General features: G+C 36.1%; 1 protein-coding gene across 4 annotated transcripts in view; it reads left to right on the top strand.

Moving 5' to 3' along the window:
• The first annotated feature begins 1,411 nt into the window (after window positions 1–1,411).
• Gpr174 (G protein-coupled receptor 174) overlaps window positions 1,412–13,862 on the top strand; it is a 68,867-nt gene continuing 56,416 nt past the window's right edge. For 2 of the 4 annotated variants that reach the window (XR_011376056.1, XM_070040137.1), the window contains exons 1-3: window positions 1,508–1,785; window positions 10,481–10,572; window positions 12,249–12,291. The gene's annotated coding sequence lies outside the window, so the exon portion shown is untranslated. The other 2 variants (XM_070040134.1, XM_070040136.1) reach the window with 2 other exon arrangements.

Genomic DNA, 13,862 nt, shown 5'->3' with positions numbered 1-13,862 from the left:
TAGTGGAGGCAAAAAACCCTCTGAGTGACATACAAAGCAACAAAGAAAGCATCTTAAAAATATGTTAGAAACAATAGCAAGAAAGAAAAACCATTTGAGTCCTTATCTTGGGGTTCTTTTTGCCTAACACCACGGTTTAACCCTTGTTTTCACTGTATTTGATGTTGGTATAATTTGGGGAGGGGAAGGGAAAAAACAAATTATTTAAATAAGGATACATAAGGACCCATCCCAACAATGAGATATATAAGAAAATGTATAAGATGTATGTCGAAAAACGAACTTTACAACTTTGCGGAGTGTGGGGGGGGGGATAGGAGGGAAGGGATGGTAATGGAAACAAAGGAGGAGGCAACAATGCTTGATAAGAAATGTACTCATTACCTTGCTCATGTAATTGTAACCTCTTTGTACGGTATTTTCACAGATAAAAAAATTTATTAGTTAAAAAATCAGAACCCTCTGAGTAGTGCTTATAATGTACCACGTGTATATGTCCTAATATTCAGCTGAACCTACATTAATGTATTTCTTTTTTCCATGGCCTATGTGAAGAAGTCCCCTCTGCCTTGGAGGTACTACTTAGGTCATAAACATTGCCTTCTCCCCTCTGTGGTGATGGTAGTGGTGGTGGTGTTAGTGTGTTGGATGCCTCATGTAGTATAGCACTTGGTTCTGGGGCTCCTGGGCTCTGGGATTCCTTGGAACACCATCTTCGAAAGCCTAAGTATGGGCTACAGAAGACCAGCCTCTTTTTATTCAATGTTCCCTGACCACTGGAAGAAAATGAGGGCTTCTTCTCATTTCCTGATCAGAGGGGCTCTGAGAGTAACAGAGTAGCTGAACAGGAAGTCGAAGATGGATTATAGTTTCAAATTCCTCTTATGAAGAGAGATATGCATTTCAACACTGGAATATTAGAGGTTTGTGTATTCAAGAAACCCCAGCCTAACCTCTCTATTTAGAACTACTTATGGACCATCCTTAGAGAAATGTCCACTTTGATACTGGAAACCAAGTGAGGAGCTATGAGAAAGGATCATATTGAAGATTACAGTGTTCTGCTATCTATGGAAATGGCCAGAAGGGCCTAGTTTCTGCAAAGGATTCCATAAACAGTCTCCGTGTTATCACAAACTCAAAACTGAGTGCAACCACAGAAGTGTAAGACAATGCACTATGCCACTATAAATGGAAAGGAAGGTTTCTTCTGCTAAGTGTGAAGCTTTGCAGGCTCTGTGTACAGCATGTCGCATAGTTCTGCATCATTAATCAGAAAGAGGAGGGGGGAGAGAGGGAGAAAGAGAGAGAGAGACAGAGAGAGAGAGAGAGAGAGAGAGAGAGAGAGAGAGAGAGAGAGAGAGAGAGAGAGAGAGAGAGAGAGAGCGCAAGCATGCTGCCCCCTGGAAAACGGAAATGTTCAGTGTGCACAGAGTAGCTTGCATATTTCACTGTGACATCTCACTACCATGTTTTCCAACATGGTAGTGGTTAGGTAATGCTGAAAATTTAATTTAATTTTTTTCATTTATGTTTCTCATTATATTTTTGGCTTTTTTGTTTTCTATTTACTCTTTTGTCTTTCCTCCCTTTATTTTTTCTTTCTTCTCTCTCCTCTTTCTGGTCTTCTTTTTTTTTCTTTTTCTTGGTCATAGAGGAGGATTGGATTGGTTATTCTCAGAACAGGGAGTCAGAGCTGATGCACAGATCAGTAACATCCTGGTTGGAGTGGCTGTCGAATGAATTTTTTGAGACCTCTGGAGAAAACAGAAAGAAACTGAAACGGTAAGCTCCAATTTTTAATGCACAATTAGCTTTCATCTCTATCTTTCACCTTTGATATCTAGAATTATAGTCTTTACACCAGATTTTGGATAATTTATAAGATGTAAGGGTACTTATGGACATAATAATTTTGGACAATCCTCACATCACATTTATTTGGCATTTGCACAAACAAAAATATAATAATGTATATAACTCCATTGGTGTTGGAGAAAATAGCTCTGTGATCATTTGTAATTTAACCTGTTCCCTATTAAGTAATTTTATTTTCATGAATGTGCAAGGTTGTATCTACTCTTTGTCATAACACTTTATGAATGATATTTTCTTTTATCTGTGGAATGGTTAAAATGGTGAACTTTGTGTGCTTTTCAAAGAAAATGATGATTTTTTTAAATGAGAGCTGTCGTACCTCAGGACTTTTACCAACATAAAGGCAGCCTTTTATCAGCCTGTATAAGTTGCAGGTTTTCACTGTAAAAAATTATTTGTTTTAATTCATGGTAGCTGTAGAGATTCTGCTTTTAAAGAAAACATACTGTAAGAAAAACACGTTTATGGCATACAGGAAATAAGAAAGGCAACAGTCACAGTTCCTCTATTTTTCATAGATAAGCTGCCTTTATCAGAGTAAGGAATCAGCATATTTAAAAACCAACAATGGATAAAATGACCGGATTAAATCTACATTTTAGATACTCATAATTGGTTTAGTTTGTTTTTGAAAAAAAATGTAAGTGAAATTGTTTTGTAGTTTATTTTGTTATTGCTTGTTTGCACTCAAAGAAGCAAATATTTTAAAAGCTTTCTTTTTAACTTCAAAGCAAAGATGAGATCAGTGGTATGCAACTGACAGGAACCACACTTAGGGATTAAAAGAAAGGAAAAGATACATTTCTACTTGAGATAAGGGTAAGATAAAGGAGGTGGCAATATTATCATACTGAGGATTAAATCTCAAATAAGTTTTCTGTTCCTTTGCTATGAACAGTGATATTCGTGGGTTTTATTTATATTGATTTAATCTTTCCAGATAAAAAGTTTCATGAGTTTATTGAATAAGCGGGACTGTCTAAGAGAGTTTGGATTATTCAACAAAGAAGTGTATCTTTCATCTAGTTTATCTCAGGCATAGAGGCAATGGTATCAGTCTCACAGGTGGGAGTCAAGTTCTTTAGCTCAGAGAAAGTTTCTACCAGCCACACTGGCAGGTATTTGAATCTCATAAAAACTGTCCTCGATGAGAATTTGTTCAAGAGGAGGTATTAATTTCAGAAAATGTTCTCTGTACTTGCGAACCAATTGCACTGACCTGTCCTATGTTTATAGTAATATTTTTGTGGAAAAATGCAGCAAGTGTCCCTATACTTCTAGGGGCTGTTATAATACCATATTGAATATTATAAAGGCAAATAAATACTAAGTTGGATATTGACTCCTCCAGATAGCTCACTGAATTTCACCTGTATCCTTAGGAATGAATAAACTTATTATCTCCCTTTATAGTAGGAAACTAAAATGGAAGTAAGCCTCTGTCTTCATTTTACAGACACTTTTAGCACCACTCAAATAGAACTCTTTGGGAATTTAACTCCTTTTCCTGACCCTTACCCAGTCCTAGGAAGAGAAGCAATTGATGGTCCCATTTCTCTTGCCCACATCCCTAATAAAATGAATAATAATAATAAAAGAATCTATTTGTAACAGGCTATAGTCCTGTCATTCAAGGGTGCACAGGCAATCAGCTGAGACTCTTTTCTGTTTTGGGAAGTAAAATAGATTGAAATTTTTCTTTTTATTTGCTTGCATCTAAACTACACATTTGTCTTAATCTCTGGCAGAGTCTTCTATATATAATTTGGGGCCCTTTGCTCTTTAAACCCCAGTGTGTCAAAGATTAAGTTATAAAAAAGAAAACAAATATTTTTTGAAAAGCTCTAACATTATCTGTTTTATATAACATCAGGTTAATATAGGTGATATTTCTCTGATAAAGGAAAATATCATGACTGTGCATATTATCTTCTAAATCCCATTTTGAATATGTAACTATTCCTCCCCAAACATAATTGCAATGAAAACAAGGGCTATGTTGTATATGTCTCTTGTTGTTACCAATAATACAACAGAAAATGAAATAGCTGGGCACTGGTGGATCACCCCTATAATCCTAGCCATTCAGAAGGTTGATACTTATGGATCATGGTTTGAAATCAGAGTGGGTAGGAAAGTCCATTGAAAATCCAATTAACCACCAAAAAGACAAAAGTGGAGCTTTGGCTCGAGTGGTACAGTACCAACCTTGAGCAAAAAAGTTAAGGGCAGAGTACAGGCCTTGAGTTCAGAAAGAGAAGAAAAAGGAAGGAAAGAAAGAGAGGGATGGAGAGAAGGAGGAAGGAAAGAAGGAGGAAGGAAGGAAAGAAAGAAAGAAAAAAGAAAGAAGGAACAAAGGAAGGAAGGTTGATTGAATAGAAATAAAGTATTTCAGCTATGTTTTTATAATCCTCATTTTATTCATTTTATTCTCTAGTTTAAATATTTTATCCACCCTCCTCTTAAGTTTACCAAGCCTAGATCTGATAAAAAGAAACACTGGTTTTGAAGTTAGTGCATTTTGACTACATCTATTACTAATTTTCTTGATTGTGAAGTAGAAAGGAATAAACATGACAGTAGGTTGTAGCTTTTTCATACTGAAACAACATACCACAATAGAAAGAGCCTTAATAACCATGAAAACTTAGTTTTCAATAAAATGATTTTAAAGAAGAGCAATGAGAACCAAAGCAATAAGGAACTATTGTCTTTAACATCAGTTTCCCATCTACAAACCGAGGAAAATAATCAAATTTCATAATGTAAGACATCTTTCCCAATGTTTTATACATCATAAATATACAATATATAAGAATAACTATTATCCTTGATGATTGAGCACCCCACATCAAACTTAGGGTTAATCCTAGATAGCTTCAAAAACTCTACTAGCTCCTGGATTCCATTGGGGTGCTCAATCATCAAGGATAATAATTATTTTTAATAAATTCAGCCAAAGTCATTGCTAGAAAGGTACTTGATTTAGCATAGGGCACAAATTCTATAGAGAGAAAATGAAGGAAAATCAGCTCAAGGATGGCCAGAATCTGATGTTGACCTGGAACTGACAGCAAGCTTTGGGAATGCTTTGAAGTCTACATTTAGAAATGTGTTGATTTCTAAAAATTCTAAGTATACTTCCAAAAGCCTAAACCATCCTAGAAAACTGATTATTTTTCCCTTGCTAAAGCTGCTAGACTGAACTCTTAGCTATGTGAGAAAACAAGTCAAAAGTCTTAGAATTCTCTTTAAAACAAAAGGAAGTCAGCATGCTTAGGAGGGAGATGAACAAATCCAATCTAATTTACACTCCAAAAATGTTAAAGCCTAAATATAATTTCACACCCACAAGAAAGGTATGTGAAATCACAACTTTCTTTTGCAAATGATTTTTAGATATGAAAATGTATTAACTTTATTTTTAATTAATATGTTGAATTTTTCCAGGAAAAAAAAAGATAAGAAACTTATCACCACTTCTTTGAAGTGTTTCATATTCATCTGTTCAAAATAACAATTGGGTTAATGCATGCAAATGTTACTAAATTAGACATAAATTTTCAAAGAAGCATTGTACAGTTTTTAGAGGAAACTGTATTAGAATGACTTACCATCAACTTTCATTTTTATGTGTTTAAAATATTCCCAAATCTTCAGACATGTATATCATTAAATAAAAAGGGTTGCAGACATCAACTGTATCTGAATTCAGCTCTAAACAATTTGCCTAAAGGAGGCATTACTGCATTGTGGAGGAACTAGCACAATTATTCCACATTTCCATATTATCAGGTATTGGTTTAGCCTGGTATTTAACACTAGGCATAGATATTTGCCCCAAGGCCCAGAGATAGGGTAACTTATGTGGTAGGTAATCAACCTTAACATTTCTTCCCTTTTGGACAGAGATTTTCAAATACCCAGAGGTTAGCAATACCCAGAGGTTAATTTGAAATTTCCCAAGTGATTCTCCTCCTAGGAAAGTCGTAAACAGACACACGGATGATATCTCTTACAACTGGAACTTAGGACCAAGGTGGTTATTACAAAGTAATTTTTTATGGCTTCCTTCAGCACCTGAAAATATTATGCTTGATCAAGTTTGCAGCTTAAAGAGCAAAATAGTTATAAATTATGTAGGTGAATAAATGAAAAAGAGAATGTTAGTTATATGGATCATTGAAATGACTGCCTTTGCAGATGCCTTATGAAAAATTCCAACTACTTTGAAGTCTAACATGCATTTGTATCCTAAATACAAATTTCTATAGAATTTAAAATCTGACCTACTCAGTGTAGAACTTGTTTTGTGTTTTATTATTTTATTTTTCTTAGTTTGATCTGTTGACTCATTACTGCCAGTCTACAAGTTTCAGAGGGCTGAGGGCTCATATCTCCATAATTTTTAATCACCTGTGATATCCACCACGGTGATCTCATTTATAAAAAGACATTACTAATCTCAGTACACCATTCTTTCATTCTAGCTTGTGAGTTTAGTAAACTGTATCAGCAGCAAAGGAGTCAAAGAGGACAAAGTATGTCTGCCCTGTTGTAGTTACCTTATTCCTTCCAGTCTTGAACACCACTGGAAATTGATGGACTCAGTATAAAGAATGTACAATTTTTGTTTGCATTTGGGAGAAGTGTGGTTAGGGAAAGATGGGAGAGAGGAATAAGTGGTGATTTCTTGGACATGCAGTAAAGACTATTGTTTACTAACAGTGCCTAAAGAAAATAGGAAGGATAGTGTATTGTCTGATTTAGAAAACTGATAGCTCTTAGCAATGTAAAGGTCATATTCAAATGGTTTGACTATGTGAAGGAAAGAGAAATACCCACAGACATACTAGAAAATGTACAGTCAAGGGCTGGGAAGTTGGCTCAGTGGTAGAGTAGCTTGCCTTGCATGCCTGAGGCCCTGGGTTCGATTCCTCAGCACCACATAAGCAAAAAAAAAAAGCCGGAAGTGGCGCTGTGGCTCAAGTGGTAGAGCGCTAGCCTTGAGCTGAAGAGCTGAGGGACAGCGCCCAGGCCCAGAGTTCAGGCCCCACAACCAGACCCCCCCCAAAAAGAAAATGTACAGTCAGATAAGGTGATGTGAATAAGGGAACACAAGGGTTTGGCATCAAAACTGAGGTCTTAGACCTGGCTCAGCTGTTAATTTGTAATGTGACTTAGGATGAATCATTTACTTTCATTGTGCTTCAGTGGTCTTGTTTGTAAAAGCAAAAAATATAAGGATTTATAGGATATCAAAAATCATTTGGAAAGTTTCTTTTATAAGCATACTTTAGCTGTAAATGGATTTCAGTGTGGCACTTCCACACAAGCATACAATGAGCTCTGATCTTTTTAACCTTTCCCTTCCACTCTTTCTCATCTCTCTTCCTCACTTCCCAGAATGATTTCAGGTGCTTTGTTATATTTTCACACATTCATTTGAAGTACATCAATCATTTAATAAGATTAATAAAGTTTAATTTCATTTGAAATGCACAATCAGTTCTGTTAGCAAATGAGAAATTATTATAAGACTCATTGAATCATTATCCAAACACCATGAGGCTTATTAATAAAAACAGCCTGCTATCTCAAGTGTCACATACATAGAAGTTAACTGAACTTGTTGAATTAGTCCATGTATAGGTGGCTGAGCCGGCCTTAGTGGTTCAAATTTGAGGGGTTCGGGCTATCTGTAACTTCTCTTTTACTCATCTCCCATGATTCTCTTTTTGTGTCTGGATTTGAAATGGTCCTTATGAGTATTTAAAGAAGGCTGCTGGGAAAATGCCAGAATTGTCCTTGTGAAGATTATAGACACAATCTTCTAATCCTATCATTAATGTAACACATTAAATCCACTGATCATATTTCAATAGTTTAGAAATTAAGAGTAGAGACACTAGTCCTAAGGTACATTCTGATGAGGAGCAGTCTGTGCCAACTAGGAAAGTCTGCTTAATAATGAATTTTGGATTGGATCATGGGGATCCAGGCAGTGAGGGTTGTGGTATGGGAATTCTCAGGTTTCTAGAAGTGATGCACAGATGATATGCACACATATCCTTCCATTTCCTTCATATCCTTATCTAAAATTGAGCCCATGAGTCAAATTAAACTTTCTACTAGGTTTAGACTATCAGAGTTCAATGTAACATGGATAATCTAGTCCAACTCCCTTATCTTGCACATAAGAGATTGAAGAGAAAGAATATTACCAAGCTCACATCACTAACTGTTAAGACCAGGAGTCAAAACCAGGTGTCCTATAACTCTGATCAGTGCTCTTTCCCTTTCACATTGTCTACTTTCAGGCTAACTTGTCTAGAGTTGGAAAGAACAAATAAAGCAGAAGAGTTTTAGGGTATATGGCTATTCTAGAGATACAATGTCAGTGAGATACTAAGCTAGAATCGTATTTTGATATGTGGCCTAATTCCTGTTTATAAAATATGAGAAATGAATTGAATAAAAATAAAAATTACCTATCAATATCCACCATTTCAATAAAATGTGTTTTAATCACCCGGCTAAGTTTGTTTAGTATTTTGATGAACTTGTGATAATACTCAGTCACTGAACTCTGTCCTTTTGGACTATTATGCAAGTTTGTCTTCACATATCATCTGGACCATTCAGGTGATGCTTGAGCAGTTCTGGTTCTGCCTTCACACACAATTAGCGATCAGCAGGAATCAGAACTTTGGTCATTTCTAATTCCCTGCCTGAGTTTCCTCAATGGAAAGATACTTTTGATTTTGAGGCCTCAGTTAATGACTTTGGGCTATATACCCTCTTCTTGAGCTTTTTAAAATACTTTCTAGCACCCTCTCAGAGACAGTTTTTTTTTAAATTTTTGTTTTTGTTCTTGAACTTTTTTTGTCAGTCATGAGGCTTGAACTCTGTGCCTGGGTGTTGTCCCTCAGCTCTTCAGCTCAAGGCTAGTGCTCTATGACTTGAGCACCACTTTTTCCTGCTTGGGTGGTACTGAGGAATTGAACCCAGTGCCTCATGCATGCAAGGCAAACACTCTACCACTGAGCCACCTTCCCAGCCCATGTTCTTAAACTTTTTGAAATAAGGCCTCACCTTTAGCCCAAGTTGGCCTCAATCTCGTCATTACTCCTACATCCACCTTCTGAGTGCTGAGATTAGAGGTGAATGCTACCACATCCAACACACACACACACACACACACACTCTCTCTCTCTCTCTCTCTCTCTCTCTCTCTCTCTCTCACACACACACACACACACACACACTTTTATTTTATTCTCACCACTACTTTTGCTTTCTCAGGTCTTTTCAAAACATTTTTGAGGTTTCAGTGTGCCTAATACTGTATTTACCAGGTACCATAGGAGTGGGAGGGAGGGGAGAAAGGAAATGGAGAGGCAAGGGAGAGAAAGGAAAGGAGAAGGAGAAGAAGAAGGAGGAGGAGGAGGAGGAGGAGGAGAAGGAGGAAGAGGAGGAGGAGGAGGAGGAGGAAGAAAGGAAGGAAGGAAGGAAGAAGAGTCACTAGGTTAAGTGATTTTTAGACTCATGTCTTTTTGAAAGAAGATCTCAGAGTCTAGATGAGATGCATTTTATGAAATGGACTAATTTGAACATTTGTGAATGTGAAAGCTGTGGCAATACTTTTCTTCCCTTGTACTTTCATGTTCTCCCTACTCCTTTGTAAGATCCTTTCCCAATACATATCATGGGATCTAGTAGCTGCTCAGGTAATCCCACCATATGCCTTACCTAATATTTTCTCCCTCTGTGTTCTTTTATTCCCATCTTGCTACCAAGAAAAACAAATTGCATTTTATATTTCATTCCCCTGGACCTTCTAAAGTGTAATCCACCTCAATTGATTATAGTTAATAGGATAATATATAGGCAGTACTTTAGTGTTTTCACTTTTTAAGGAGGTCACTAGAGACAGTAGCTTCAAGGACAGATTCTATAAGGAGCAAGGATATTTCAGGCATGGTTTCAAACCTCAGCAGCAGATCATTAGTTAAATTGTAACAGTGAGAGAATTGGGTGGAGTGTAGTTTTGGTTCCCATAAATCACCCCATGTAGGAAGCTATTTCAAAGTATTGTGGTGTATGTAAAGTATCTGTGTGTATAAATTAGTCTTCTAAAATCAGCTATGCTGTCAAATAAGGGCCAGTAGGGTCTCCCTCCCTGTGTACTTAATAATCAGTGAGACAGTTGTCATGAGAATGCCTCAGGAAAATATGCTGACCTGGATAAAGAAGGCTTCTATCTTTAACTGTGTTGAGAGTTTGACTGGGGGTTGTCGGATTTTTCTAGGATAGCTCATCATAGTTAAGAGCTCCTTGTGACCAGGGAGTGACTTGTGAACCCTGCCACTGACATTCTTACTTTCTCTCACTCTTCCCAAAGACCAAAAAGAGATGTCAGATGGTAAAAGGATTGCCACTCACTCCACTTTGTTAGTGCTAAGGGCTAAATGTAACTCTCTATACTCTCCTTTGCCCATGGTAATCGATTTCTAAGGTCTCAGTATATACCTGTTAAAATTTCCCCATGGGAACACCTCTTCTGCGCTATATGTGATCACTTGTTTCTGTGTTCTTTCAGGCATGAATAAATCAATCCAGCCAGATTTCCATCGCTTCCTCAGGACACTTTATTAACCTGATTAAGGAGTTCCATCAGCACTGCAGTAAACAGTAGGTACTAAATTATGGCTTTAACTTGTGTTTCAGCATTCTTTCTGAAACAAAGCACTTACTTTGTGGCTCCTGGACAAGTATCAACAGTCTCATTTAGCTGCCTATTTACATATTTTACGGGTCTGCTTGATAGATTATCAGGTGATGGCCAGGTTCTAACAGTCAAAATAAGTGATCTTATACAATATGAAAAGCTGTACTTCCTGAAGTATTGGCTAAAATGTGTTAACTGTGGCATTTTAATAGTGTTCTACTGAATTACATTGGGGCCTGGTTAACAAAGTAAAATTAATCATGCTGATCTTATCTTTGTTTTACAAAGCAATATGGTGTTTGTCATGCATATTTACACTTTGTCACTTTGTAAAAACAATGCATTTTAATACAATTTAATTGTGTTATTGATTTTGTTACTAAGAATAGTTCTTTATTCATTTTAACTTGGCCCTAATTTTATGAGCTGTCTATTTCTTAGGTTTCAAAAATGAATGAAAGATCCAGGTACTTAGGCTTTACTTACATTTTGAAAATGTATAAATTAAATACATATTTTCAATGTTAAACAGAGCATGTGCATCTCAACCAGTACATGTTGACCACTTTACATGCAGACTGTAAGATGAAATATGGGAGGTTGATGAAAGGTATATCATTTGCTGAAAATGTAGGTGAATCAAATGACAGGCAAGTGTTTACTGATTGCTAAGTCTCAGGTTGGAGAGAGGTTTGGAAGACAGAAATTTCAGCCTGAGAGTGTTTGTAATGTTTGTCTTTATCCTCTTACACTGGATGCCTGATCTTAGAAGGATTTTACTGCTACACCAGTCTATCTATGATTGTTAGAGACACATTTAGTACTTGAGCCCAGTTTTGAAAATCATGAGCAAAATCACCCCAGACCACTTAAACCTGCAGAGATAAGCTTATCCAAAGGTTAGACTTTATCCATAGATCAAGATGCATTGTATCCATAAAGTTCTTTGTTGAATGGCAACTCTTTTAAATAAAAAATTGTATATATATTGTATATATACATGTGTACATATATTAGACAATCTGCTGCTAGTGTTTATTCATACCATGTTATTTTATAGTTTAAAGTGCAATAATTTGTTCATTTTATTTAATATATTTACATGACACTGTAGGACCTTGTAAATAGTAACAACTACTCATAAAACTAGTTATTGTATTATTTCACGAGATAAGGCAATCGAGATAGAAATGTTTACGGAACTTAACCAAAGTTACAGAGAACAGGTGAAAAATTCATGAACTCCACCTAAATGAATCTCATGATGTGGCTAGTCACAACTTGAACTAGTGAGGAAAACTAAGAAAATGCTGCAAATAATGCCATTTGCTGAAATTTTCTTTTTTGATTTATTATCACTAATTTTGATTTCATACACCTTTCTTTAGCTTTCTCACAAGTATATTTAAGGGAAAAGAATTTGAAATAAATAAACAAATAGCAAGCCAATACATAAATTATTTTTAAACTAACCATAATCCAAAATAATTCCATAGGCTTATAGGTGTCCAGGAGTCCAGAATTGCATTTAAAATGGATAGTAACATACAGGTAAGCCATTAGCCAGTGGAAGAAATACAATCAAACAAAACAGCAAGTATATTTAATAATAAAGAACATTATCTTTTCTCACCTGCAGGTTTTGGGGACTAGTGCCAGTCCAACGTATTTTCAGATACTCGGTGAGTCCTCAGGCTATAGTGGGGGAGGGACTCGTAACTTCCTGTCCTATGAAGGCAGCAGTCTATGGTAGAAAAAGTAAAAATAGCACCATATTGCCACAAAGAGGTACTCTCTGTTTCATTATCATGTATGTGAGTAGAGAGGAGGAGGTGAAGCACTTTCTTTTTTTAAAAATCTGATTTTTTTAAACTTGATTTCTCTTGATTTTACTTTCTTTGATCAGAGTACAATGTGTCTGTGAAAAGTAAATCTCAAGAGTTGATATCTTAAAAAGCACAGTGATCATGCTTTTGAGTTGCAAATTTTGCATAAGCTCATGGCCTGCTGAAAACATCATAAATATCCAGATGGGTGTTTTAAAAAGGTTCTGTGACCTTGATGTTTTTATTTGTTGTCTTGCTTGTTATTGAAGCTTTTTGTTTGCTTCTGAAATACTTAAGTTAGCACATTGTGATTATTTGGGTAAAACTATAGTTTCCAGCCTGCTTATTTTCTTTTTTTTTTTTAAATTTAATTTTATTTTATTTGTGAACATACTGTACAGAGGAGTTACAATTACATGGGCAGGATAATGCGTACATTTCTTACCAAGCATTACAGCCTCCTCCTTTGTTTACCCTTCACATCCCTTCCCAGCCTCCCCCCTCCCCCCCAATCCCAATCCCAATCCTTCTCCTTCTCCCCCTTTCCTCCCCCCCACTGACATTGTAGAGCTTGTTTTGGACGTGACAACTTGTACTTCTCATTGTTGCAACAGGTCCACCTGTATCCTTAAACAACTGGTTTTTCCCCATCTCCTCCACAAGTTATACTGACATCAAATATAGTGAAAGCAGGGGTTATACTGTGGGGGAGGTACATACAAAGCAACAAAGAGATAATCTTATAAATGCGTTAGAAACACATGCATAAAAGAAAAAAAACATTAAAATACATATCTAAGGGTTCATTTTCCTGACATCACATTATCTGACCTTTTCCACTTGACTCATACATCTACTAGATATTACAAATAAGGGAAACCATGGGACCTATGCTTCTTTGGGCCTGGCTTACTTCATTTAATATAATTTTTTCCAAGTTTTTCCATTTCCTAACAAATGGGGCAATGTCATTCTTTCTGATGGAGGCATAGAATTCCATTGTGTATATATACCACATTTTCTTGATCCATTCATCTACTGCGGGGCATCTGGGTTGGTTCCATATCTTAGCTATGGTAAATAATCAGCCCGCTTATTTTCAACCACTGGCAGAGGAACCATAAAGAGGAGCAAATTTTCTTGTTGGAGGTAGGTGAGAGGGGTCAAGCCTCTAAATAAAATCATCTGAATATACCTCTCAATAAATAAAAAAAGAAAAGTGCTATTTGGAAAAAAATTCCTGTGGTCAATACCAGTAATTAAAATGATAGCTTTAAAAAAATAAAATGATAGCTTTTAAAGATTGTACTGTAAAGTTTATTCAGATGTGGAGAATTGAAAAGAATGGTTCTAAAAATGTATAGCCACATTTATGCTTCTTCATTTAACAGGCATTTTCTTAAAATCCCCTAATGGGTTTAAGTTCC

The sequence above is a fragment of the Dipodomys merriami genome, unplaced genomic scaffold, assembly GCF_024711535.1.
Source record: "Dipodomys merriami isolate MVZ:Mamm:240054 unplaced genomic scaffold, mDipMer1.0.p SCAF_3, whole genome shotgun sequence".
NCBI classification, from domain to species: Eukaryota; Metazoa; Chordata; class Mammalia; order Rodentia; family Heteromyidae; genus Dipodomys; species Dipodomys merriami.
Note: the sequence above shows the minus strand (reverse complement) of the source record. Positions and strands in the feature narration are given on the sequence as shown.